Raw genomic sequence first — 26,849 nt, forward strand, 5'->3', positions numbered from 1 at the left:
TTCAGAAACACTGTCTCTTTAAAGAAACTCTGAGTCTTAATAAATAACTTTTACTGGTGGCTCAAATAGTAAAGAATCTGCCTTTAATGCAGAAGACCCGAGTTCAGTTCCTGGGTCAGGAAGATCCCCCTGGAGAAGGGAATGGCAACCTACTCCAGTATTCTTGCCTGGAGAATTCCATGGATGGAGGACCCTGGTGGGCTACAATCCACAGGGTTGCTAAGAGTCAGACATGGCTGAACAACTAACCCTTTTACTAAAACAGTAAAATTTTGCCATTATAAAAGTAACATTTTCTTCTTCAAAGAAAATTTGGGAAAAGAGAGAAAACTTAACTCATAGTCCCTCCAGTGCAAATATAGAACAGTTACAGTTCTAGTACGTTTCCTCCTATTCTGTTTGTATATTTGTTTGCTGCATGGCACAAAGCTGTGTTTATATTAATGCTTTGCTTTTTCAAATAATATATTTGCCATGTTGTCACATGACCCACTTTAAAAATGGACCGAGTATTGAGTATCTACTGACACGACAGAGACAAAATGGGAGTTTCTACATAACTTAGCTCCTTTACTACAGCATCTAGTGAGGTGGATATCACTATCCTTATTTTGCAGTTGAGGAAATGAAGGCTCAGAATGTTTCCATCACTCGCCCAAATTGTAGAGCTAACAAGGGCCAGCATCAAAATTCATTGGACGTGGGACCAACTTCAAGAACCTGTGTTCTTTTGAGACGTCCCTGGTGGTCCAGTGGCAAAGACTCAGTGCTTCCAATACAGGGGGCCCAGGTTTGATCCCTGGTTGGGGAACTAGATCCCACATGCTGCTACTAAGAGTTCACCTGCTGCAACTAAAGATCCCTTGGGCCTCAACTAAGACCTGGTGCAAATAAAAATATTATAAAAAAGAGCCTGTGTGCTTTAATGGCTATTAAGTATGCTATCTAATTATACTGTGTTGTGAAACTGAGCCAGTGAGAACCGTGGTAAGGCTACCTGCCACCTGAGACATCCCTCCTCTTTTCAGGGACAGTCTTGTCTTCCAGGCCCAACCCAGCACATGGGCATGTGGTAGAAAGGTGACTGCTTTCCTTCTTGGTGTAGATTTCTGTCCACAGGGCTCTACTGTGTTCTTGGGCACATCTGATTGGTTCCAGGTGTCACACTTGTCCCTAATTGTGTTGTGGCAAAGGGGCCCCCACAGCAATGCTCTTGGAAGGCTCTACACCATCCTAGAGTTGTAGCCCTGAATCTGTGACTTGGTTGCACACCCCAGAGTTTTCTGCTCTGGTTCCATCGGAGCCCTGTGCGTGGAGTGGACTCTTGTGGGGTCGGGCCTCTGGCGGTAGCTTGTCTGCAGTCTTCTGGAATCCGCTGTACAGGTCTGGGAAGCAGCGCTGCCTACCACAAACAGGCTCACAATGGAATTTCATTACAGGTGCTTTATTTGAGAAATTTATATCTTGCATTGTAAAGAGCTAATAAAACGAGACAGCTATAGGCCATTTATAGATGCACTGCTAGAAACAAAATTCAGAGGGTTTATTAAAAGGCAGGAGCCTGGTCAACAGCTGTTTTAAATGCATTTACTTCTGTTGGGAGGCAGCCTTTCTCCAAAATAGCTTTATTGTCAGTAGACTCTTCGTACCTTGATGTGTGCCTAACAGATACATTCATTCATTTACAGAATTTGCTAATGTGTGAGGGTTTTGAAATTAGTGGTAAAGTTGCAGTCTATAATGTATCATCTAGTCATCTTTGATAGACTCAGTTTTATTTTATTTTTTGTTCATAGGTACTACATTTTTGTTTGTTTCCATGTGCTATGCAATAGGATGTAGAATCAATTTTGAGTGGTGTCTTCTCTGATTCTCTGTAGAGATCTTAAAGCTAATTCTATTCTACTTGATTTTCACAGGGAAAAAATCCCCAAGAGGACTGTCTACTAAAGTGTGTGTATGTGTGTGTGTGTTTGTGTAAAATACTCCTTTTAGATGAGCAAGCCCCAGAAGATGCTTGGTACTAAATAGCTTTCACAGTTGGGTAAGCATCAGAGGTGGGAAGGCCTGTGACCCCTGAATTATATGACATCTTTTGTGCACGCCTATTTCAGGAACCTTGTTGTTTAGGAAAATTTGGAACATTTGAGAAGCTATGTCTTTCAGAGAAGACAGTGGTACCCCACTCCAGTACTCTTGCCTGAAAAGTCCCATGGACGGAGGAGCCTGACCAGGCTGCAGTCCATGAGGTCACTAAGAGTCAGACACGACTGAGCGACTTCACTTTCACTTTTTACTTTCATGCATTGGAGAAGGAAGTGGCAACCCACTCCCGTATTCTTGCCTGGAGAATCCCAGGGATGGGGAAGCCTGGTGGGCTGCCGTCTATGGGGTCACACAGAGTCGGACACAACTGAAGTGACTTAGCAGCAGTAGCAGCATGTCTTTCTTTACAATTCCATGGTTAGGATGACTTGGAATCATAATCTTTGTCACTAACCCTTTGATGAGATAGTTCCCCCAAAGTCTGCTGAAATCTATAGGTCTTAGAAATGGCTATTTTCATACATATCCTGGTACTGATGTTAACCATTGTTTATCCAGTGTCAGCTCTAAATGCTTGAAAAGTAACATCCTATCTAGCTTTATAATAGCTTATGAAGTTGATATTTTTAACTTACTTTTTTGGTTGGAAAGCCAAAACTCAGATTTGTTTAGTAAGTTGGTCAGAATTATACAGCAGGAAAATGACAGAGGAAGGATTCAAAGTGAGGTTTGCCTGCTTAGGAATCTGTTTTCTGTCCACTCTATTGCCATCTCCTCTGCTACCCTGTCTGTTTAAGCAGGGAAGAGGTTAGTGCAAGGCTAAATGACTACCTGGAAGAAAACTCTGTGAAGCTGGTTCTTTCTATTATATTATCTCTGTCTGGGGAAGCCTGAGGATTTACTGTATTCTCAACATTTTTTTAGGCATCCTCAGCTACTAGCTGTTGTGTAGATCTAATGTTTGCCAGAGTTTTGGGGAACTAATGATCAGTTATGTGAGAATAAGATGACTTTTAAAAACTTGCTCCAAATAAACATGCTCCACAGTTGAAGTGTTTTGGTAGAAACATGTTTCTGGGAGGCAGGTGATCCAAGTGATAATGGTAAAGAAGCACAAGCTAGACAGAGATAAGACCCAAACAAATGCAATGAAAGTTCATGTTATTTTGTTCAAAGTAGAAACTTCCAGTGGAGAATGGCCCTGCCCTCCACCTCCATCAGCGCAGAAAATTTTGACTTAATAATTCTTTATGTGTCATCTTCAGCGTGTGAGCTCAGTCGTGCATGACTCTTTGAGGCCCCATGAATTGTAGCCTGCCAGGCTCCTCTGTCCATGGGATTTTCCAGGCAAGAATACTGGAGTGGGTTGTCATTTCCTTCTCCAGGGTATCTTCCCAGCCCAGGGATCAAATCCACATCTCTTGCGTCTCCTGTGTTGGCAGATGGATTCTTTACCACTAGTGTCTTTGAACAAAAGACATCACTGGCTTCCTTTCTCATCCAGTTAAGGTCATGTCCCCACAAGGGAAATTGTGGGTTACTATGGGCTTCAGGATGGTGATTGTCTAGGCTAGAGATCCTTCTAAAGGATACAGTCCCTTACCTAGGGCCAAACTGCTTGTCTGGTTCAGCAGAAAATGACTACTTGAACATGCTTCTCTTGCTTTCAACTGTTTGTGACTGAATTCACTGGTGCCCTGGGGAAGTCTTCCCCAAATCTTTGACCAATACTCATTGGTAAGCCACTGACATGGCTTAAATGATTTCAGAGTCATGCTCTAAATATTGTTGCATCACCTCAAGAACAAATCGTCATGCTTTTATGGTAAAACTTGTTTCTGTGGTATTATATATGTGGTACATATATTAGGTAGTATCTTGGCTCAGGTAAACGTATGCTGTGCACCATGATAGGTTTTAGGGATATGGAGGAAGAAATACATGGTCTTTGCTCTAAAAGACTGCAGTCTATCGAAGAAGAATGCAGTGTCAGAATGTAAAAAAGTGTTAATTGAAAAGTTGTCACTTTTTATTAAACATAAGAAAAGCTAAGATCATTCTTAGAAGGGCTTGCGGAGGGGGATTTTCTGGTGCTTTAGGAGGACAACCCATTAATGCTTTAGAGCAATGGTCCCCAACCTCTGGGATCTAATGCCTGATGATTTAAGATAGAGCTAACATGATGATAATAGAAATAAATGGCACAATGAATATAATGCACTTGAATCATCCCAAAATCATCCACTCCACCCCAGTCCATAGAAAATTTGTCTTCCACAGAAATGATCCCTAGTGCCAAAAAGGCTAGGGACTGCTGCTTTAGAGAGAGCCCAAAGCAGAAGGTCCTGGGGTGATGTGTCCTTTCAGGCTTCCTCGTGAGGGGATAGTGTAGGGTGCCTCCTGAGGGCAATATTGGTATTGCCAGCCTGGTCATGTGGAGACCAGTTAGGAAGTTTCAACAAGTGCATTAGCCCTGGGCCAGAGTTTATTGCTTGAATCTTTGTAGCTCACATCACATGAGCTCTCTTGCTCTTTGTGGGCACCTCCCTAAATTGGTCATCATGAATAGATACAAACAGCCTTACAAGTAAAATACCACTGTTCAACTCAATGATTTTTTTGTGTTATTTCTTTCTAAAATGGAGAGAAGTGAAACCTAGTATTTATTCACTTGGTGTACCTTTGCTGCTGCTGCTTCTGCTTTTCATAATTCAACATTTTAACACATTGAGTTATAATTGGCATATAACATTGTATAAGTTTGAGGAATACAGTGTATTGGTTTGGTACATTATATATTGCAATACAATTACTGCAGTAGCGTTAGCTGATGCTTTTATGAAGTCATATAATTATTGTTTCTTTTTTTGTGTTGAGACCTACTAAAATCTAGTCTCTTAGCAACTTTGAAGTTTCATATATTACAGTATTGTTGACTGTAGTCACAATGCTGTGCATTAGATCTCCAGAGCTTTTTAACCTGTTTGTTTCAAGTTTGTACCCTAAAACAAATCTTTCCAACTTCCCCATCCCCCAGCCTCTGGTAACCAACATTCTACTCTCTATTTTCATTGAAGGAGAAAACAGACAGAGCTGGACTCCACGTTAGGCCTATTCATGCTGTTCATGCTCGGCCACCTCTCCAATGGACTCTGAACTCTGTGCTTAGTGTCTATGGAAACCACAGCGAAGGATAAGACCCCCTCTAGACAGGGGAATCTTGACGATCATATCCAGGTTACTCATCGCCTAAGAGAAAACATACTCTAATCACCCCTGCCTCCAGACAGGTCATAAATTCGTTCTGTATCTATCGGAGTGTAACCACAGGCTTATTGATTATTAACTGTTTGGAAGGTAATTGTGGGCTTATTGATTATTAGCTGTTAGACACATAACACATGAATGATGGGGTTATTGTGATTGTATTTACCCTTCCTTTGTTTATGTAAGTCTCAAGGAATTTGGGGTGGTGGGTTTGGACATGTACACATGGGGTATAAAAGATTTTCACAAATGCTGGTTGGGGTCCTTGGCTGAAAGGAGACTCTGCCTTGGGCCCGCCGGTATAATAAACGGCACCCCACTATCTGCATTGTCCTTCTGAGAGCGTTTGTTTCCCGGAACACGTGGCTATAACATCACGAGTTCAGCCTTTTTTTAGATTCCACATGTGAATAATACCATACACTAGTATTTGTCTTCCTTTGTTTGACTTATGTTAGCATATCATCCTCAAAGTCGATTCATGTTTTCGTGAATGACAGCAATTCTTTCTTTCTCTTGGCCGAAGGATGGATACTCCCTTCTATCTGTCTGTTTCACATCTTTATCCACTCACCCATCAGTGGATGCTTAGGCTGTTTGCATGTCTTAGCTATTATGAATAATGCTTCAATGAACATGGGGTGCAGCTGTCTCTTCAAGATACTGATTTCAGTTCCTTCTCATATATAACCTAGGAGTGGGATTGCTGGATCATATCGTACCTCAAGGTTTTCTGAGGAACTGTCATGCTGTTTCTCATATTGACTGTAACAATTAACCTTCCCACCAACAGTGTACATGGGTTCTCTTTCTCCACACTCTCACCAACATTTGTTATTTCTTTAAATAAAAGCCATCCTAATCATAGCTTCACATATATCTATATGTGTGTGTGTGTGTGTGTGTGTGTGCGTGTGTGTGTGCGTTTCTTCAGGATTTTGTTTACTTTTTAGAACTTTAGTACAGTAACTTTTTCCATTTACCAAATACTAAAAAGGGCTACTAGGCAGGTGATCCCCCAGTTAAGTATCCAGTGAGACAGATTTATAGTTTTGTAAACGCAGCCCAAACCAGCAGAATAAAGATTCCTATTTCCATTTCCTTCTCCTGCCCTCCATGATTATATGGTAGAGTTAAGAATATATACATAAATATATACATATTTAATATGCATGCATGCTTAGTTGCTCAGCTGTGTCCGACTCTTTGCGAGCCCATGGACTGTAGCCCGCCAGGCTTCTCTGTCCATGGAATTTTCCAGGCAAGAATACCAGAATGGATTGCCATTTCCTCCTCCAGGGGATCTTCCTGACCCATTGATTGAACCCTGGTTTCCCACAATTACATATACACACAATCAAACATGTAATCATATATATATGAACACTGCTGCTGCTGCTGCTGCTAATTTGCTTCGTTCGTGTCCGACTCTGTGCGGCCCCATAGACGGCAGCCTACCAGGCTCCTCCATCCCTGGGATCCTCCAGGCAAGAACACTGGAGTGGGTTGCCATTTCCTTCTCCAATGTATGAAAGTGAAAAGTGAAAGTGAAGTCACTTAGTCGTGTCCGACTCTTAGCGACCCCTTGGACTACAGCCCACCAGGCTCCTCCGTCCATAGGATTTTCCAGGCAAGAGGACTGGAGTGGGGTGCCACTGCCTTCTCCAATATATGCACACTGCTATAGACTAAATGCTTTTGGTGCCCCTCAGATTCTTATGTTAAGTCCTGTTACTCACAGTGGTATTGTTTGGAAATGGAGCCTTTGAGAGGTGATTAGTACCCTTGTAAAAAAGACCCAAAGGTCCCTGTCCCTGCTACCATGTGAGGACACAGCCAGAAGACAGTCATTTATGAACCAGAAAACAGGCTGACAGCAGACAGTGAATCTACCGGCACCTTGAGCTTGTACTTCTAGCCTCCAGAATTGTGAAAAATAAATTTTTGTTGTTTATAAGTCACCCAGTCTATGGTAGTTACAGTAACCTAAATGGACAAATACATGCAGATTCACCAATGTGACCTTCACACACACACACACACACACACACAGAGTAACCTAAATGGACAAATACATGCAAATTCACCAATGTGACCTTCACAAACACACAGACACACACACACACGTTCACAACTCTTAGACACACATATGCACATATACAGCCCTGTTGCGTTCACACACAGATACAAATACACTTAAAAACATATGCATGTATGTACACATCTACACACACACACGTACAGTCTCATGAACGTTTCCTGCTTCCTGGGAGGAAACATGTATTTGGTGGCAGTGTGTTCTTTTCTTTAGTGTTTGCAGATCCACCCCTTAGCCTTCATCCCTGTAGGAAGCCAGGCTGAAAGCTTTTAAACAAGGACAGCTTTTGTCCTCATAGCTGTGTCTTCATGACATAGATTCTCAAGAGAGATGGGTATTAAAGGAAAAATGTCTCTAAGCAAAACATAATCTTTCCCGAATAAGTACTTGTCTAGTGCCAGGCTTCTGGGCTCAAGGAGGATTAGTGGGACAAGCTCTTGAGAGAGTGTTCAGGGCCTGAGTTCTAATTCCGGCTTTGCCGCTAACCAGCAGGGCAGGCACTTCCCTTCTCTGACTCCAGATTCTTCACTTGTAGATGAGGGACTGGCCAGATGATCTCTAAGATTTTATCTCTGAAATCCCATGCTTATCTCTTTCCCAATGACAGAGGAAGTAAAAAGCAGAATAGGATGGAAATCGTGTGTGACTAAGATCTGAAGATCTGAATCCCCACAAGTCTTGAGGAGGAATAAGATCAGTCCTCATCCCAAAATGAGAGATCCTCTGTACCCCCTGACTGCTGTGCTCAATGCATGTTAGATGTCTCTGTCAATCACTGATTTATACAGGTGGTACCTCGTACCATGAAAACTAGGCTCTTGAACAATGTAATTGATCTAATTTTGGTTTTCTGATGCAGAAGTAAATGCTTCCCCTGCCTGTCCCTTGTCTCAGCTCTTATTGATTTTGTGGTGAAAGGGATTCATCTGATGCTCTGTGAAGCAGATATCAAGATTCTTTGAGCAGATATATTCAAATGGATAACTAACAAGGACAACGGATAACACATGGAATTCTACTCAATGTTATATGCCAGCCAGGATGGGAGGGGAGTTTGGGGGGAGAATGGATACATGTATATGTATGGCTGAGTCCCTTTGCTGTTCACTTGAAACTACAGTGACATTGTTAATTAGCTATACCCCATTACAAAATAAACAGTTTAAAGTTAGAAAAAAAAATCCTTTGAGCAGAGAGTTTTGCCTTCTGCCTGTTTGATATTTACAAGGTATTTCATTCATGCTGCGGTCAATTCATGTCCCTTTTACTTTTGGCCGCCCTTGCAGTACTGGTGAGGTTGGGAAGGCCTTCTTCTTGCTAGGTAAGGAACAAAAAAGGGGTGGCTGTAACACCTACCTGGAGCCTGATGGGCATTAGGTCCATCTCAGGGCCCCTGGTAGTCAGATGGCTCCCAGCTTACCTGCCTGTCCTCATCTCTAGCCACTCCTACAGGTTCTTGCACTTCCTTTAGCATAGTGCTTCTCAGAGATCTGTTTATTTCTGCCTCTTTCAGGACTGTGACAACCTTGAGGCTCTGTCTTATTTCTTATTGTATACTCAAATGACTTGCCTATAGTAGGTACTCAGCTCAATAAATATTTCTTGAAATTGTTAATGACAAGTTAATCTGGATGAAAGTGGAAGTGAATAGAGGAGGGGGTGGCCTGGAGACTTCTTTTTAGTACCCCATGCTGGGATGTCCCTAGCAGCTCCATCTACTGAGCTGGCACCAGCCAGGCTCCTTTGTGGCAGGCCTAAAGCATGTTTTTTTTTGGCCAGCCTGGCATATTTTATAATGTTGAATTGAAACACCCTGCATAGTGGAGACGGGTTTTGAGAGCTGTCCCATTCCTGGCTGGGAGAGAGAGTCCTCTTGTCTGTAGCACAGGGAAGAAATGAGTCTGCATGTCTGTCTACCTCTGGATAGCCTGAGAGGTGACCGCAACTACTTGAATGCCAGACTGAAAGAGTCTAATATTCCAGCCAGACTCTGAAGCAAATAGTTCCTCCTTTGTCCCCCTTGGCCCATGTTCAAGCCGCTTGAAGAGCCAGAGAATCCAGGTCAAATCTGGGGAGTCAAGATTTGACAAAAGATAGCATTCTTTTCTATTTTTTTTTAAGCATGAAAGACTGAAGCTTATCTTTTATGCAGATGGTCAGCATCATGTTTGCTCATGGCAGAAAAAGCCTAGAAAATATTTGGGGATATTTGCAGCTTAAAACATTTATTAAAATTGCTATTGTATGCCAGTTCTATAACCATGTTTGGGGAAAAATAACATGTATAGCTCCTCTTGTCTGGAAATGAAGTAAAATTCTTTGGGCATTTTCATTATAATAGGTATTTTAGGGTGCTTCATTCTTGTCGGAAGGATCTATTCCTTCATGTCTTCATGGGAGGGGAAATGTGGTATTTTAGGCTTTTCTAATGAGTGTCGAAGAATTTATGCTTTCGAATTGTGGTGTAGGAGAAGACTCTTGAGAGTTCTTTGGACTACAGAGATCAAACCAGTCAATCCTAAAGGCATTCAACCTTGCCTATTAATTGGAAGGACTGATGCTGAAGCTGAAGCTCCAATACTTTGGCCACCTGATGCAAAGAGCCAAGATTGAAGGCAAAAGGAGAAGAGGGCAGCAGAGGATGAGGTGGTTAAATAGTATCACTGACTCAATGGACATGAATTTGAGCAAACTCCGGGAGGTAGTGGATAGAAGCCTGGCATGTTGCCGTCCATGGGGTTGCAAAGAGCTGGACACAACTTAGTGACTGAACTGACTCAAATGGAAAAGAGTCTCCTTGCAATGCAGGAGACCCAGGTTCAATCCCTGGGTTAGGAAGATCCCCTGGAGAAGGAAATGACAACCCATGCCAGTATTCTTGCCTGGAGAATCCCATGGACAGAGGAGCCTGGCAGCTTACAGTCCATGGGGTCGCAAAGAGTCGGACATGACTGAGTGGCTAATGCTTTCACTTTCACTTTAGTGACTGAACAGCAATAACGATACACTGCATTGCCCCTCCCAGGGAGAGATGAAGGGATATAGCCGTGAAACAATCAGGTCCCGTTCCAGTTAGTACCTGATCAAGTGCCGAAGCTTCAGATTCCAAGGGCAACAGAATCTCTAAGAAAGAGGGAGCTGTTAATGGAGGAATCTGTAGCGGGGAGACAGGAGAGGACATAGACCTTGCAGGGTGAATACGTTTGGTCAGAAAGAGGACCTCAATCAGGGGCAGGTATCCCCGAGACCAAAGACATGGAGATGGGAGGGCATGTCGGGAAGGCTGGAAAAATTCTATCTTGCTTGAGAAAGAAGTTCCAGATGAGTGAATTCATTAAGAAAGAGGCCAAGCTATTGGAACAGAGATTTAAAAAGTTAGGGACTTCAATTGAAGTTTGTTTCTCTTTCATGAGACAGTGTACGTGTAGCTGGGTGTCTAGAAAGGTTAGTTGGCTTTGTGCAATATGTCTTCCAGACACAGGTTTCATTTATTTCGGTGCCCCACCATCTCTTAGAGTCTTGTCTGTGTGCATGTGGTCACGTCTGTTTTGCCAGGGCTTCCCAGGTGGCACTAGTGGTAAAGAACCTGTGTGCCAATGCAGGAGACACAAGGGACGCAGGTTCAATCCCTGGGTTGAGAAGATCTCCTGGAGGAGGGCATGGCAACCCACTCCAGTATTCTTGCCTGGAGAATCCCATGGACAGAGGAGGAGCCTGGTGGGCTATAGTCCGTGGGGCTGAAGAGTTTGACATGACTGAATGCATTTGCATAGCCATTGGGAAGAGGAAGAAAGTCTTTTCATCCTTTTCAAGAAGAGACATGAAGTTACACGGCATTCTGAAGCACAGAATTAAGCTGTCTGGCTGTGCCTACCTGCAAGAGGGATGATAATGTAGCTTCTAATAGGGTAGAGGTACAGAATCTGTTGCTAAGAGAGGAAGGGAGACAGTCATCTCGGCCACTGTGCAATAAGTAATATGTGAATAAAAACTGTGAAAGACTTTAAATGCCTTAGCAGAGAACTTGTAGTCATTCTAAAGATACTGAAGAATCATGTTTTGAACCTTTTTAGCCGGTGAAGGAGCGGCCAGCTTTGGCTTTAAGCCATCTGGTGAGGGCAGAAGAGCAGAACTTGCTGGTAGTGGCCATGTGTCACTGTCTCGAAAACCTGATTTTTTAAAAAAAATTTCGCATCTACTTCTGGACTACATTACTGCAAGCCACATCGAGTCAATTCACAGGAGGATTAGACATGAGTACACCATGTCTTTTATTTCTTCAGCTTTGTTCTGTTTGAATATGTTGGCCTGTAGCCAGAGCAGGGAGAGGATGTGGGAGAGATTACTTTCCTAACACAAGGAAATCAGATGCCTAAACTTGTGATACAGTGATTTTTAAAAAACCAGTTCTCAGGAAAATTGAACTTACTCTGTTTACCCTTATGATAGGCTTTCTGGGTGGTGGGGAGGAACCTATTTTTATTTCATGAAATGGATCTTGGCAGTAAAAGGTTTAAAACTAACATTGGGTTTATTTAAAAAGTAATCTTCTTACCACTAACTTGTCTTCTGTTCTTAAAGAGAGAAGAATGTTTTTAGTGCTTAAAGAAGATGCAGTTCCTCTCCAGTTGTATGACAGTCTCATTAGCAAACTCATCTGTCAAAGCCTTGTTAAGTGATAACGAAAATGCTAGCCTAGGACCCAATCGATGTGGACTTTTAACCAAGCCGTGTGTGTGTGTATCTATGTGCATGTGTGTGTGTCTGTTTATTTGTAGTTATATGTATGTCTATGTCTAAGTATGTGTGTGTGTGTGTGTGTGTGTGTGTGTGTCCATCTGTCCCTGTGCATATTTGAAATGGGGTGTTTAGGACATGGTGATAAGACAGATGTACAGTATCCATTTTTTTGCCAAGTAGTCCCTCTGATAAAAGGCTGTATCCAGAAGAAGACTTAAAACATGTGAAAGAAAAAGTAGATTGAATGGTTTTGTTAGAATATAATACCAAACACTATGGCTTTTTTCTCCTAGCCTCTTCATGTTGGAGAATTCATAACAGTTTTCAAACAATTCAATAAATTACTCTTCAGCTTGCTCCCAAGTTGAGATAAGAACTGTGGGGGAGAGAAGCTGGTATCTAATAGCAATACTGAGGCTTCATTTGAAAAGAAACAGTCTTTCCTCCTGATGGGATCATTGCCCCTCATCTCAGGTACCAGGACGTACTTGAGATGAAGACTGTGAATCTGAAAGAGTAATGTCCAGGGCCTGCACATTGACAGGTGCAGTATAGTTTTGGTTTGGGAGTATGGTTAGGAGAATGGCTTCTATAGCCAGATTGCCGAGGTTTTAAACTCACTTGGCCACTTCCTAGCTGGCTGACCTTGGGCAAGTCCCTAGCCTTTCTGGGCCTCAGGCTCCTCATCTGTGAAATGATGTGATGTCCCCTTGCACAGATGCTAAGAGGACTAAATGATGAACACCAGTAATGCTCAGAGAAGTGTCCAGCACATGGAAGCACTCAATAAAAGAACCAGGTTTTTACAACTCCAGAGCCCATGTTTTTCTTACTTTACCACAACACCTCCCAAGAAACAGGGGCTTGGGGATATAGCAGGCTCTTGGGCACAGAATGAGAGGATGAGGAAGCATCCTGCTCAGCCCAATGGATGGAGAAGGGTCACTAATGTTTGCTCAGAGAGCAAGAAAAGGGGAGGGGAAAGGAGAAATCAGAATAGCAAATGTCAGTAAGTAGGAAACTATAGCTTTCTTTCCAAAGTACTATTAAGAAAACGGATCTTAACTGCTTGTAGTCAGGGACTGTATCTTATTTATTGATATTTTTACATCTGTAGTGCTTGGCCCCTACTAGGAGCTCAATAAATGATGGAATGTGTTGGCCTCTTTCTGGATCATTCATTTATTCAGTCAGTAGGTAAATATTTAAGTATTTATTATGGACTAGGCATTGCTTAAGGATCTTGGTGATCAGCAGTAAGGAAAATAGACAGGGTCCCATCCCTCTGCCCCAGTGGAGCCTTCCTTCCAGCTGGACAGTGAGCCTGTGTTGGCTCGTATGTTCATCTCTTCTTTAAGTAAGTTCAATAGTCCACTTTCCCTCCCCCACCCAGTTTTGTTAAGCAAACTAGTCTCCAGTTCCTGATATTTTTATTTCTTGAAAGTTTGACATCAGTGGTTTTCTCAAATGTTGGTTACCAATGATGGTTTGGGGCTCCCCTTGGCTTCTTTCTTGGTGTCAGGAGACCTCCTGGAGTTGGATTTTAGCTCAGTTATGAGTTGGGTGGACTTGCATATCTTCCGTGTTTCCAGTTTCTTTATTGCAAAATGAAAAGTGTGCTGTTTGTGTTAGTTGCTCAGCTGTGTCTGACTCTTTGTGACGCCCTGGACTGTGGCCTGCCAGGCTCCTCTGTCCATGGAGTTCTTCAGGCAAGAATACTGGAGTGGGTAGCTGTTCCCTCCTCCAGGGGAATCTTCCTGACCCAGGGGTTGAACCTGGGTCTCCTGCATTGCTAGTGGATTCTTTACCAGCTGAGCCACAAGGGAAGCCCAAGAATACTGGAGTGGTTAGCCTATCCCTTTTCCAGGGGACCTTCCCAGCCCAGGAACTGAGCCCAGGTCTCCTGCATTGAAGGCAGATTCTTTACCATCTGAGCCACCAGAAGAATGCTTGTTTCTCAGTAACTTATCTAGAACTTACTTGGTCCTAAGAATCAGCTGAGAATCTATAAAAATCTGAATCCCATACATTAACCCAGACTAACTTAAGAATACCCCTCTTTATTATTCTCAGCAGCTCAGAGTACAGAGCCTTGCACCAACACTACACTATAATTATTACACTACACTAGTATTTCGTTTCTCCTTTGCGTTTATTCTTCCAAATTTTGCACATATGATTCTCTAACCAGAGTTTTCTGAGTCTAACCAAACAGAAGGGGAGCCAGTACTTTTATAGAAGGTTCAACAGAAATCCGCAGGCAAACTAAGAGAACAGTTCAGTTGCTTTTACCCAGCTTAATTCGTCTAACCACACTGCCTTCCCTTCAGTCTCAGCCCTGGAAGATGGTCCATTCACTCATTTCTCAAAGAGTCCTGGATGTACAGCATTAGAGACATTTCTGGGGAGTTAGAACTGTGGAATCTCAGACCCCACCTCAGATCTACTGCATCAGAATCTGCCCTGTAATAAGCTTTTCACATTACTGTTTGAGAGGCACCAGTCCATTGAATACCTCTAGGTCAAACTACTATTCAGGTATACTGTTCTTTTTAAATGATGGTAATAGTTAGTGACTTGAAATTCATTACTGATGTAGGATTGCGTGGTTCTTTATTTTTATTTGGAACATTTATTTTAAAAAATTTGCTTATTTATTTATACATGACTGTACTGAGTCTTTGTTGCTGCACATGGAATTTCTCCAGTTGTGGTACGAGGTCTTCTCATGATGACGGCTTCTCTCGTTGTGGAGCTCAGACTCGAGAGCACGCGGACTTCAGTAGTTGCAACTGGTGGGCCCCACAGCACAGGCTCAGTAGTTGTGGCACACAGGCTGAGTTGCTCTGTGGCATGTGGGATCTTCCTGGACTGGGGATTGAACCAGTGTCCCCTCTGTTGGCAGGCAGATTCCTAACCACTGGATCACCAGGGAAGTCCTGCATGGCTCTTTGAATAGATATATCTTTATAAATGCTGTTGCAATGACATCACAGAATTGCTGGGCTTTTATGAGCTAGAGAGTAAATTCTATATGTGCTGAAAAATTAGATGAATTTGAATTTCATATGACAGTATAATAGGGGCTTTAAAATTTTAACATGTATAAATCAGCTTCTGCTTTCTCAATGGCTTTCCTGAATAGTGGTATCAGAAAAGAAATTTGCATTATTCTGAGGCTTTTTTTTTTCCCAATGTAGACTTATAAGTGATTAAATGATTAATTTACAAATTTGTTCTCTTATTAGGTGGTGACACTGATAATCTAGATCTGTACTGGTTTCCTAAGACAACCAGTACATAAACAGGTACATAAACAGAGATGGCTTCCCAGGTCTTTGCTGTTTAAGACTTATTGCCATCCTAAAGGTGTAAAGGCAATTTAATAAATACAGACAACCTGCTAAGCTGCCGAGGAAAAAGAGATGCTTAAATTATACGTGTCTGTGCGAGTGGACAAGATGTGCTTTTCAAGACTGATGATTTAAGATGCTCTTTACATCCGTAGCCTGATTAAACAAGGTTTAATTCTAAACGACACTTTCTTCTTTTCTTGCTTTTTCAAAATGCACTGTCCTTCTCCATCCCTTCAGGATTGATTGCTGGGGTGATCTAGGATGTTGCCTGTCTAAAGCAGTAACTTTGACTTTTTATAAAAGGAAGATTATCCCTTTCTTAATTTCTTGTTTTCATTGCTGTCAGATGAAGAGCTTTCAGAAAAAGTCAGTTAGCATTCATGGCAGCTTCCCAGAAGGTGGTTCAACTTTTGATTGAGATGTTCCTGAGGATTCCGTATTAGTGGCGTCTTGGCATCCTCCTGTCCTCTTTGACTTTGACGGCTCCTCCCTCCCCCTCCTCCCTGCTCTCCAGGCTGCGTCCAAGCAGATGTTTGCCTAGGCCTGTCATTCAACTCCTTTTCTCCCTTCGCAAATCCGTCCTTTTAAACACGGGGTTCTGTTTGTTGGTTGAACCACAGGACAACTCAGAACCTTTAATATGCTTCCAGGTGGGGGTTAAGTTGCTGGGTGTCTTAGTCGGAAATTTCTTTCCTGGTAGCACCCTCTTAGGAAATATTTAGCAAGACCAGTATTCAGTGAAATGTACTTTGGGACCTCTTCTTTGGTATTTCTCCCACGTACCTCTCTCTAGCCTATGCTATGTCTAATGATTGCATGTGCTGCTGCAAATTTAGTATTCTCGAATTTATCTCAATAGCTAACCTCTACTGATCATTGATTTCACTGCCAAGACGTTTACAAGCATTTTCTCAGAAAAGCTCCTTTGCCTCTTCAGTGTCTGTGAAATTAAATTTGAATACCTTAACCTGAAATTCAAGACCCTCTCTGCTCTTGAACCAACCAACTGGCAACCACACTTCTCCTTTCCCTAGCATTCAGTATCCTCCATGCTTAGGTTTTCTTTTTAGGCCTTTGTTGTCATTGTTGTTTAGTCGCTAGGTCGTGTCTGACTCCTCTGTCATCCCATGGACTAAGCCTGCCAGACTGTTCTGTCCATAAGATTTCCCAGGTGAGAATACTAGACTGAGTTGCCATTTCCTTCTCCAGGGGATCTTCCCCACCCAGGGATCGAACCCAGATCTTCTGCATGTCTCCTCTTTAACTGCTGAGTCACTGGGGAAGCCCCCTAATAGACTGTACCTTTCATTTATTTAGGTTATTGCCTGTCTTCCTCAACTAGAACATATGCTCCATGAGACTAGGATATTTGTTTGGTTCATATCTACCCCAAGCATCCACAACAGTGTCTAGCAAGTGGTAGGTGCTTGGTAAATGTTTCAAACTGAATGAATGATGAAGCATTCATCTCCTGCCTATGCTCAGTGTTGATTCTCTGCTCTTTCCTCATTCTTGTTCCCTTCTTTTAGCCCATCGTCTTCATCTGACATCATCTCTCTATCCCCCTTCAAAACCTACCTCTCTAAGTACTGTTTCTTCCAAAAAGTCTTCTCTAATCATGACCCTTCTCTCATTGTAAGGATCCTTCTCTATGGAATGCTGTTGTTTATGCCTGTCTTGTCAGTAAATGTAGTCAACTTTTCAGTAAAGTTACTTTCAAACTGAAACACGATCGTGGGGTATTCATGTTTTCCTTTTACAGCACTGTAGAATATGCTCAGTAAGTGTATAAATGGAGGGAACAGACCCAAGCTTGTGCTTCTTGTAAGGTGAGCCCTGCTCGTGTCTGGGCTGCACGGGGTGGGTGTGGCAGTGCCCGCACGCCTGCATTCTCACTTGAGCCTTCCACGTGAATGCTTGACATCCTCAACAGTCGGTTAATGGGAATTTTTGCTTCCCCAAAGTTTTTTTTTTTTTTTCCTAAAAGATGTTTCTTTGGTACGTTACAGAGCTTGCATGGCAAAAATTTCAATTGCTCATCACATTAGGAGAGAACGGTCTAAGAACTGAGAGATGGGAGGGTGGCGAGCGGCTGGAGTTTATTTTCCTTTCAGGTTTCATTTGCCGATTTCATTCATTTTTCCCTCTTTGAGGCAAACAGGTTTCCCACTTCAGAGCAAAACTGTTTAAATGTTTTTATTTTTATCTTTATTTCTCTGTATCTTTGTTTCTTTCTCTGTTATTTCCTTCCCCTCTCTTCCCTCAGAGAGAATTCAGACGCTCCCACAATGTATAAACAAATGCTGGGAAATTGCAATGCTCTTTTTCGCAAAGTACATTTCCATAGCCAGTGCTCGGCCCCGAGTGTGTTCTAAGGCTGCTGACACGGGATTTCCACTGAGCCACAAGAAAGTGTGCCATTCTTTCTCTTCCACAGAGTGACTTCTATCCCCCAAGGCACTCAGTGGCGGCCAACCCATAACTTGTCCTCTGGCTCATCAACCCTCTCTAATCCCGCAGGCCTTTTCTCATATGGCTTTTCCATTTATTCATTATCACTGGCTTTAATTTGTTCTGTTCCAAAGTGGGGGTTAACCAAATGAATGAATATATGTATTTGTTTGGGACATAGAATAGCAAAGGCTTGAAACCAGGCAGACTTTCATCCTCAGATTCTCATGGACTAGTTGTATAATCATAATTGTCTTCCCTTTCTAAGCCTCAGTTTCTTCATCTGTGAAATGGGGCTAGCATGCCTGCTTCATAAATGTTGTGGCGAGAATCAGATCAGATAATTCACATGAAATTTGGAGCACAGTGTGTGGCTCCTGGTAGTCACTCTCTAAATGGCCAGCATAGGGGACTTCCCTCACAGTCCAGTGGCTAACACTTTGTGCTTATACTGCAGGGGGCAAGAGTTTTATCCCTGGTCGGGTAACTAAGATCCCACATGCTGTACAGTGCAGTCAAAATAAATAAATAAACAAAAACAAATTAAATGGCCAAGACAGTGCATATAATGCTCTCAACCTTTCTGGCATCTGGGGTCTTAGGACCCAAACCCTTTTCAACCTCTATGCATGACACATAATAGTCAAAGCGTTTTTGTTTCAAAGAAAAACACCCAAGATTTTACCTTCACAAGCCATTCAACTAAGTAAAGTGAGGAACAGGTTATGGGTGGCTCAGCCTGTTGCGTCCAGGCATTTAAAAGAGGAGGCTCGTACATGAAGCTCAGTGGAAAGGTGTATATTTCCTGGGAGTCTGGCTTCCCTATTAGTCTGTAAGCAGACCTGTAAGCAAAGGAGGGCCTTTATGAGCTGTTTAGTATTTTGGGTGACATTTCCTGGATGATATGGTGAGATTCTTGAGTAGGAATCTTGTTTTGTTCACGGATAAGTGAATGGAACAAACCCTGGGGTCCAGTAAAGCAAGCCCCAATTGTGTCACTGGCTGCACAGCGCCGATGGCATCAGTGCTCTCCAAGTGTCTCACTTGTGCCTTTGAGATGAAAGCTTGATGTCCTTCCCTGGAGCATGGCGGTGGCCTGGCAGAGCTGCCAGGAAGAGCTCTGCTTGGGAGAATGGGGTTTTCTTCCCATTCCTGCACACAGTCCTGCCGGCTTCTGGATTGCACTTCCTCCTCCGAAGGATGAGGAGACTTGGCTAGATTAGCTCTAGGATCTTCTAGCACTGAAGATGACATGTTTCAGGCCCCGGTAAAGAGCTTCTTTATATTTTCTGAGGGCATCTTCACCAGTCACCCCCTGGGGGGCTGGCTTTCACGTTGAGCACCCTGGTGTGAAAGGCATCCAACTCTCAAGTTGACCTCAAGCTTTCGTCTTTCACCTTTTCTGTTCCTGCTTCCCCTCTTCTTTCAAGGTGTCAAGTCAAGCCGACAGTGATGAATCAGATTTCCTCTTCTTTTGGTGACGTAGAATCGGTGAGCGGAGAGGTTTCGTCCCGTCTCAGTGTGGGTGGACTCCGTTCCATTCTCACGGCCATGTTGCCTTTAGATGGCCCATGTGTCCCTTTCTGAAATTTCCTTGGAGTTTAGCATAGTCTCTCTTCATCATGTCTTTCTCTTCATCATCTAAGGTTTTCCATAGGTAGTGCCATTTTCTTGCAACCTGCCGTGGAAAGCAACTCTGCTTGAATTCACAGGTTTGAGCAGATCCCTGGGGGAGTGTGGCTGGTACGGTGGTGATGGTGATGGTGGGAGGTGATGGTGGGATGCTCTGAAGCATCAGCAGAGGCGTGAGGATGGAGATGGGCGAGCAGTGATCACTCACCGCTTGGTTTCCATCTGTTTTATCTGGATGATGACAACACCTCAGATGGGGTGCAAAGATTTCTCCAATGATAGTCCAATGGTGGCCTGAATATCCAGCAGGTTGGGACCCAGAGGGACTATTTCAGCAGACCATGGCTGCAGCTGAGCCTGTTTCTGCCAAGCCAGGGGCTGTCTTGGTTTCAGTGGACCTGGGACTTTTGTAGCATTGTTATAGCCAGGGCTGTGATCCTGATGTTTCAACCTCTTGGACACTGAAGAGTGGTTGTGCCTTGAGTCTTCAGCCACAACTCTCGTTCAGCTTGCTCTGTGACCTGACATTTCTGGCATTTGGGCCCCTTTCTAAATGCATAATAACACATCGGCGGTCCCTATCAGAGAGGGAGCAGGGAGGGTGGGAAGTGGGGTAGATATGTTTTGATGCCTTTAGATCATTGCTCTATCTTTGTTGGGGATTCCTGGGTTAGGACCCCTCAGTATTGGGAGGAGCCATCAGAACTGCCCTGAGCTGTTAAAGGGGAGATACACAGCTAAGCTGTGTCACTTTCAAATTTTGTATTCCTGTTTGCTCTGGAGAAAATTTACTACCTCCTACATCACAAGGAGAGAGTAATCATTTAAGAACAGACCATTTGCAAAGACTGAGACACTGATAGAAAGATACATAACCCCCTGCTCTAGTTTGAGTTTCCGCAGAAGCAGGACTTGAGACAAGAATTCCAGGTACCTTAGTTATCGGGGGATCACGCCAGAAAACAGTGCTGGGGACATGCGGAGTGAGGCAGGAGAAAGGATGTGTTAGCAGGCAAGCCGTCCTTGTGGACAACTGGCACCGGATCCCACAGGGAAAGTGGGGATACAGTGTAGCACAGACGACTTTGGGCTATCGTACCCGAGCTGTGAAGGGTCTGCTTGCCAGAGAGCTTTGGGGAAAGAGATGAAAGGGGGGATGTGACAGAGGCCGCGGCAGCTCTGTTCCAGCTGTTATCCCACATTCACCTTCCAAAGGATCATAAACAGGAGCTTAGTCATTTTCTTGTTTTTTGGCCTCACTGTGCGGCACGTGGGATCTTTGATCCCCAGCCAGGGATCAAACCCGTGGCTCCTGCGTTGGGAGCACAGAGTCTTAACCACTGGAGTGTCTGTGAAGTCCCTCAGTCATTATCTTCACAGAGAATGAATCCAAAACTCAGAAAAGTGACTGAGCCCCAAGGTCACAGAGCTAGTTCTTGAGATTCAAGGTCACAAGAATCCAGGTTTCCTGACACGGGCTCTAGAGCTCTCTCCGCTTGACTACTCAAGGTAGAAATCTAAATTTGTAATGATTGATGAGGTGTATGGTATATGATTAATGGAACAATATTCCCTTTTCGTTGTGGATTTGTTAGTCTTTTTCTAAGTGAAAAATTGTCAAAGGGATTCGATCCTGAGAGCCAGAAAAAGAGCAAAAATGAAAAAAAAGGCTGAATGTGTAAATAAAGTCTCCCAGGAAGGTTATATTTTTGAAAGTGAAGTCGCTCAGTCGTGTCCGACTCTGTGCGACCCCGTGGACTGTAGCCCACCAGGCTCCTCCGTCCATGGGATTCTCCAGGCAAGAGAACTGGAGTGGGTTGCCATTTCCTTCTCCAAGGTATTTATTATTCATGTCTTTCTGTCACTGTCATATCTTAAGTGTTTACTTGGGCTTCGAGCTTTTTGCTTTTCCAAGGACACGGATGATCCATTCTAGAAGAGCCCAAAAGCCATCACCTTAACAATGGCTTATTAATATCCAGGTTATTTAAGATGCAGAAGAAATATTTATCACAGAAGAGCAGCTTCTAAATATGTCCCGCCAGGTGCGATGACAAAGGTGACTTGTGCGTATCATGCACTGTGGATCTCCTCTGGTCTGGATGAAAGGGTCGGGATTGTTTATAAAGCATCGTGCTAGGTGAGAATCAGCTCACTTTTTGAGTCTGAAATACCCATAAGCCTTTGGTAATGCTGACAGAGTGAAGCATCTATCGATTTCCCAGGGCTAAACCAGAGGCTTTAACTAGCCTGCACCGTAACCAGTCTCCACCAGGGGGAGCACACATGCTGAGCATGCTGGGCATGACCTCTGACAGCAACAACACCCCCAGCAGCCTGGAAGTGTTTAAATTGTAAGTAAAATGCCTGGGTATAACTCTGAACCCATGGGACTAGCTAGAAGCATGACAGGTGAGCTTTGGGCTGCTCGTGGGGTTAGCAAATGATGGTGGTAAAGTGGAGAAAAGGCTTGGAGATTCTATCTATACTTATGTCTAATTCTTGGATGCATTTTGGTTGTTGAGTTATTTCTCCGTTTTCTTATTTATCTGAAGCCAAAAGTTTAATGCCCATTATGTGGTCATTTATAAACTTTTAGAAAAGGGATCTTTCATATTTGAAAAGCTTGTCCAAGACTTCCTTTAGAATTCCCAGAAGGAAATTGCTAGGTCTTAAGGTCAGCACATTTTTTAAGGCATTTGGGCGCATCTAGTCTCCAGAAACGAGGAGCCCATTTTATCCTCTCCTTTCTAGTGTTTTTTTTTTCTTTTTCTTTTTGTGGTGTCTCTTTCCTTAGATCTTCTTCGGTAACGGATGTGTCATTCTTTTTAATTTTGCAAACCTGAGAAGAAGAAAATGATAGAACGTCATTGCTTTAATTTGCATTCCTTTGAGTATTATTGTGACATTTTTTTCTTATGACTATTGCCTATTTGCATTTCATAGGAAGTTGCCTGTTGTTGAAGGACACTGATAATGCTCTCCTCCGCTGCTCTACCCTTTTCTGATGTAAGGATAACTTCAGCTAAGCCAGGCATTCCATTGCTACTTCCCCTGGGTCCCTATAAGCTATAGGCTAGAGGGCAACTGTGAGCCCCTGGGGAGATGGGCCACCCACTGGAGCTGCTTCCAGTGCAGGGCATCGCCTGCTTGTGTGTGAAAATTAGACCAAATGGTAGCATCTGGCTGACAAACCTGTTTGGCGGAAGGGCTTTCAGTCGCAGGATCATCCTCATTCACGACAATAATGCACAGAATGAGTCCAGGTAAGGAAGTCCGTTTTTTAGTCTCTAAAGTCAGACCTTTCTGTATTTTGTTGTTGGTGTAGCTTGTCCCATGTTGCCAACGTCTGACCACAAACTGTGTTTTCTTTAAAACAATGAACACGGCTTTCTTTGAGCACCTTGTTCTCACCTTCTAGTGAAGTGATTGGAGGGAACAACCATATTCTCTGTAAGGACTTTCACTTCTCATTTTCCTCTATCTGGGATAATCTCTGGGATGCTGTTTTTGAGAGAAAGTCTGTTAAAATCAAGAACACCCTTGATTATCACCCTTTTGGTGTTTGCCCAGAGTTGGGACCCTTGGGAATGGTCAACTTTTCTCATTTGGGTGTTTCTTTAAGACCTTTCCTACTGGTTTAATGAGTTGGCTCGGTCATTGTTAGTGGTGATGAGATGTCAGCCATCGGTAGTCAGTGTTGAAGATGCGCTGTAAGCCAGGTAGATGCTGCTGGCTTTCGTCAGGAGAGAATTGAAGCTGAACCTGGCCCCATCCACATGAAAACAGGTATATTTATTTCCCCCAGGAATTTTCTTGTGTATGGGGATGACCTATTCTCTTGGAACACCACCACGATTGTAGGCAGATGCTTTACCATCTGAGCCACCAGGGAAATCCACGATAATGAAAAGGAGAAAGCAAAGAGCAGCAACCGGCAGCATGAACGGCAACCTGTAGTGACCGGTTTATCGAGATGTCTGACACAGGCTTATACCCTGCATGCAGGACTCTTTCTATCCCACTAGAGGGCACTCTTGTCGCTCTTAAAGCGATAGTACCTGGGAAAAACTCTGGTTGTTTTTCAGTTAAGAAGTCCCCAGAAACACATTGCATTTAAGATGCTCCTCTGTGTTGCAGCTTCCATTCTCAAGGTGTGTTATGAATATAACACTCTCCAGCCCAGACAGGGGTGGCAAGATTAGTGTCTGGAAAATTCTGTGATAAATTAAGCACGGTCCCTACTTATTTGTGTTTCATTAATGAAATGTGATTGCAACCCTGGGGCTTTTTGACACTTGCAGAAGCAGCATGCACATTTGAAGTGCTATACATCCAGTCTGCTCTTCTCCTTGTCCACCTACTTGGTATAAATGTGACTGTAGCAGGTTTGTATGGAGGTTGGTGGAAGATGAGGTCTTGGTCCTCTGCGTTGATCCTGTTTATTTTGGGAGAGCTGGAGAGTGCCCATGGTTGGTGTGTGTCAGCCTGACAGGAGATTTTCCATTTAGAGAGGATTTAGAATTTCAAGCAAGGGAAATTCAAGTCATATTTCACTCACTCAATGCATCACGGAGTGCTACCATTTAACAAAACCACCGTTCTGACTTCTGGGGTTTCTAGGTCATCTGGCAGCTGCTGTGTGGAATTGGTTCCTTGATCTTTGGTCTGAAGTTCTTCTGGATTACAAGGCATTTCTTTATTGACATCTTTGTATTTCCACCAGTCTTTTTTTTTTTTTTTAATTTGTCAGCCTTGGAGGACCTGTGAGGTGATCTGCCCTTTATTTGAAAGAATTGGGAGGGTAGTGGTGACTCCTCCCTAGAAAGCCACCAGTGTTAATCCCTAGAGCTGCAGGCAGTGCTATTCCTGATGGGGGTGTAGGTTTTGGGAGGGGTTGTTCCTTGGTGACTAGCTTAGTGACAGCTTATTTTCTGGATTCCTTTAACCTAAATTTCTACAGGAAGAGCATAAAGGACTAACATAGCAAGCATTCCTCCTCTCTACCCACTGCTACTCCCAGCATCATTCTGGTGCTTTAGTCGCTAAATCATGTCCGCCTCTTTTGTGACCCCATGAACTGTAGCCCACCAGGCTCCTCTGTCTACGGGATTCTCCAGGCAAGAATAACGGAGTGGATTGTCATTTCTTTCTGCAGGGGATCTTCCCCACCCAGGGATCAAACTCCGGTCTCCTGTGCTGTAGGCGGATTCTTTACTGACTGGGCCTTTGGGGAAGCCTCATCAGCATTGTTACCAGCTAGTAATTACATCACATTACTATGCCCCAGGCATGATTTATTTTTGTTTATTTTAATAAACTTTATGTTTTAGAACAGGTTTAGATTTACAGAAAAACTGCGAAGACAGTACAGAGAGTACCCTAGCATCCTATACTCAGCTCCCCCCTTTTTATTTAAATTAACATGGCACAACATGGCACATATATCACAATTAATAAAACCGGTGTTCAGACCAGTTCAGCCGATCAGTTGTGTCTGACTCTGTGTGACCCCATGGACTGCAGCATGCCAGGCTTCCCTGTCCATCACCAACTCCCCGAGCTTGCTCAAACTCATGTGCGTTGAATTGGTGATGCCACCCAACCATCTCATCCTCAGTCATCCACTTCTTCTCCTGTCCTCAATCTTTCCCAACATCAGGGTTTTTTATAATAAGTCAGTTCTTCGAATCAGGTGGCCAAAGTATTGGAGTTTCAGCTTCAGCATCAGTCCTTCCAATGAATATTCAGGACTGATTTCCTTTAGGATGGACTGGTTGGATTTCCTTGCAGTTCAAGGGCCTCTCAAGAGTCTTCTCCAACACCACAGTTCAAAAGCATCAATTCTTCGGCGCTCAACTTTCTCTGTTGTCCAACTCTCACATTCATACATGACTACTGGAAAAAGCATATTTTTGACTAGACGGACCTTTGTTGGCAAGGTAATGTCTCTACTTTTTAATATGCTGTCTGTTTCTCATAGCTTTCCTTCCAAGGAGCAAGCATCTTATAATTTCATGGCTGCAGTCACCATCTGCAGTGATTTTGGAGCCCAAGAAAATGAAGTCTGTTATGTTTCCATTGTTTCCTCATTTACTTGCCATGAAGTGATGGGACCAGATACCATGATCTTAGTTTTTTGAATGTTGAGTTTTAAGCCAACTTATTCACTCTCCTCTTTCACTTTGATCAAAAGACTCTTTAGTTCTTCACTTTCTGCCATAAAGGCGATGTCATCTGCAGATCTGAGGTTATTGATATTTCTCCCGGCAATCTTGATTCCAGCTTGTACTTCGTCCAGTGTTGATACATTGTTATTAACTAAACACCATACTTCAGATTTCTTTGGTTTTGACCCAGTGTCCCTTTTTTGTTCCAGGACCACATCATATTAATTGTCATGTCTCCTTAAGATCCTCTTGGCTCTGACAGTTTCTCAGATTTGATTTGCTTCTGATGACCTTGGCATTTTAAGAATGCTAGCCAGGTATTTTGTAGAATGTCCCTCTATTAGAACGTGTCTGAGGTTTTCCTATGATGAAAGTGGGGTTATGGACTTTTGAGAGGAAGACCACAGAGATGGAGTGCCATTCTCTTCGCATCCTATCAAGGACACGTATCACTCACATGGTTTGTCATGGTTGGTGTTGACCTTTGTCACCTAGCTGAAGCAGTGTTTGGCAGGTTTCTTTCCTGTGAAGTTACTACCCCCATCCATACTGTGCTCTTAGAAGACAGTCATTGTGTGGAGTCTACCTGGAGGAGAGGGGAGTTATACTTCACTTTCTTGAGGGCAGAGTAGCTACACAAATTCTTTGAAATTTCCTGCCCGGGAAATTTGTCCCTTCTCACCTTTGTATTTATTTATTCAGTTGTTTATTTACATTATATGGATTCATGATTCATTTTATACTTTCAGTTCAGTTCAGTTCAGTCGCTCAGTCGTGTCCGACTCTTTGCGACCCCATGAATCGCAGCACGTCAGGCCTCCCTGTCCATCACCAACTCCCGGAGTTCACTCAGATTCACATCCATCGAGTCAGTGATGCCATCCAGCCATCTCATCCTCAGTCATCCCCTTCTCCTCCTGCCCCCAATCCCTCCCAGCATCAGAGTCTTTTCCAATGAGTCAACTCTTCGCATGAGGTGGCCAAGGTACTGGAGTTTCAGCTTTAGCATCATTCCTTCCAAAGAAATCCCAGGGCTGATCTCCTTCAGAAAGGACTGGTTGGATCTCCTTGCAGTCCAAGGGACTCTCA

At 43.3% G+C, this 26,849-nt stretch overlaps 1 protein-coding gene across 6 annotated transcripts in view; it reads left to right on the top strand.

The window, feature by feature from the left end:
- The window catches only part of ST6GALNAC3 (ST6 N-acetylgalactosaminide alpha-2,6-sialyltransferase 3), a 639,342-nt gene that overhangs the window by 59,664 nt on the left and 552,829 nt on the right, over positions 1-26,849 (top strand). The window contains exon 1 of one of the 6 annotated variants that reach the window (XM_069594974.1): positions 21,195-21,944. The exons of the other annotated variants lie outside the window; for them this stretch is intronic. The gene's annotated coding sequence lies outside the window, so the exon portion shown is untranslated. Of the gene's footprint in view, positions 1-21,194; positions 21,945-26,849 lie in introns of those variants that run through there. 6 annotated transcript variants of the gene reach the window in all.

The sequence above is a fragment of the Ovis canadensis genome, chromosome 1 (genome assembly GCF_042477335.2).
Source record: "Ovis canadensis isolate MfBH-ARS-UI-01 breed Bighorn chromosome 1, ARS-UI_OviCan_v2, whole genome shotgun sequence".
Taxonomy (NCBI): Eukaryota; Metazoa; Chordata; class Mammalia; order Artiodactyla; family Bovidae; genus Ovis; species Ovis canadensis.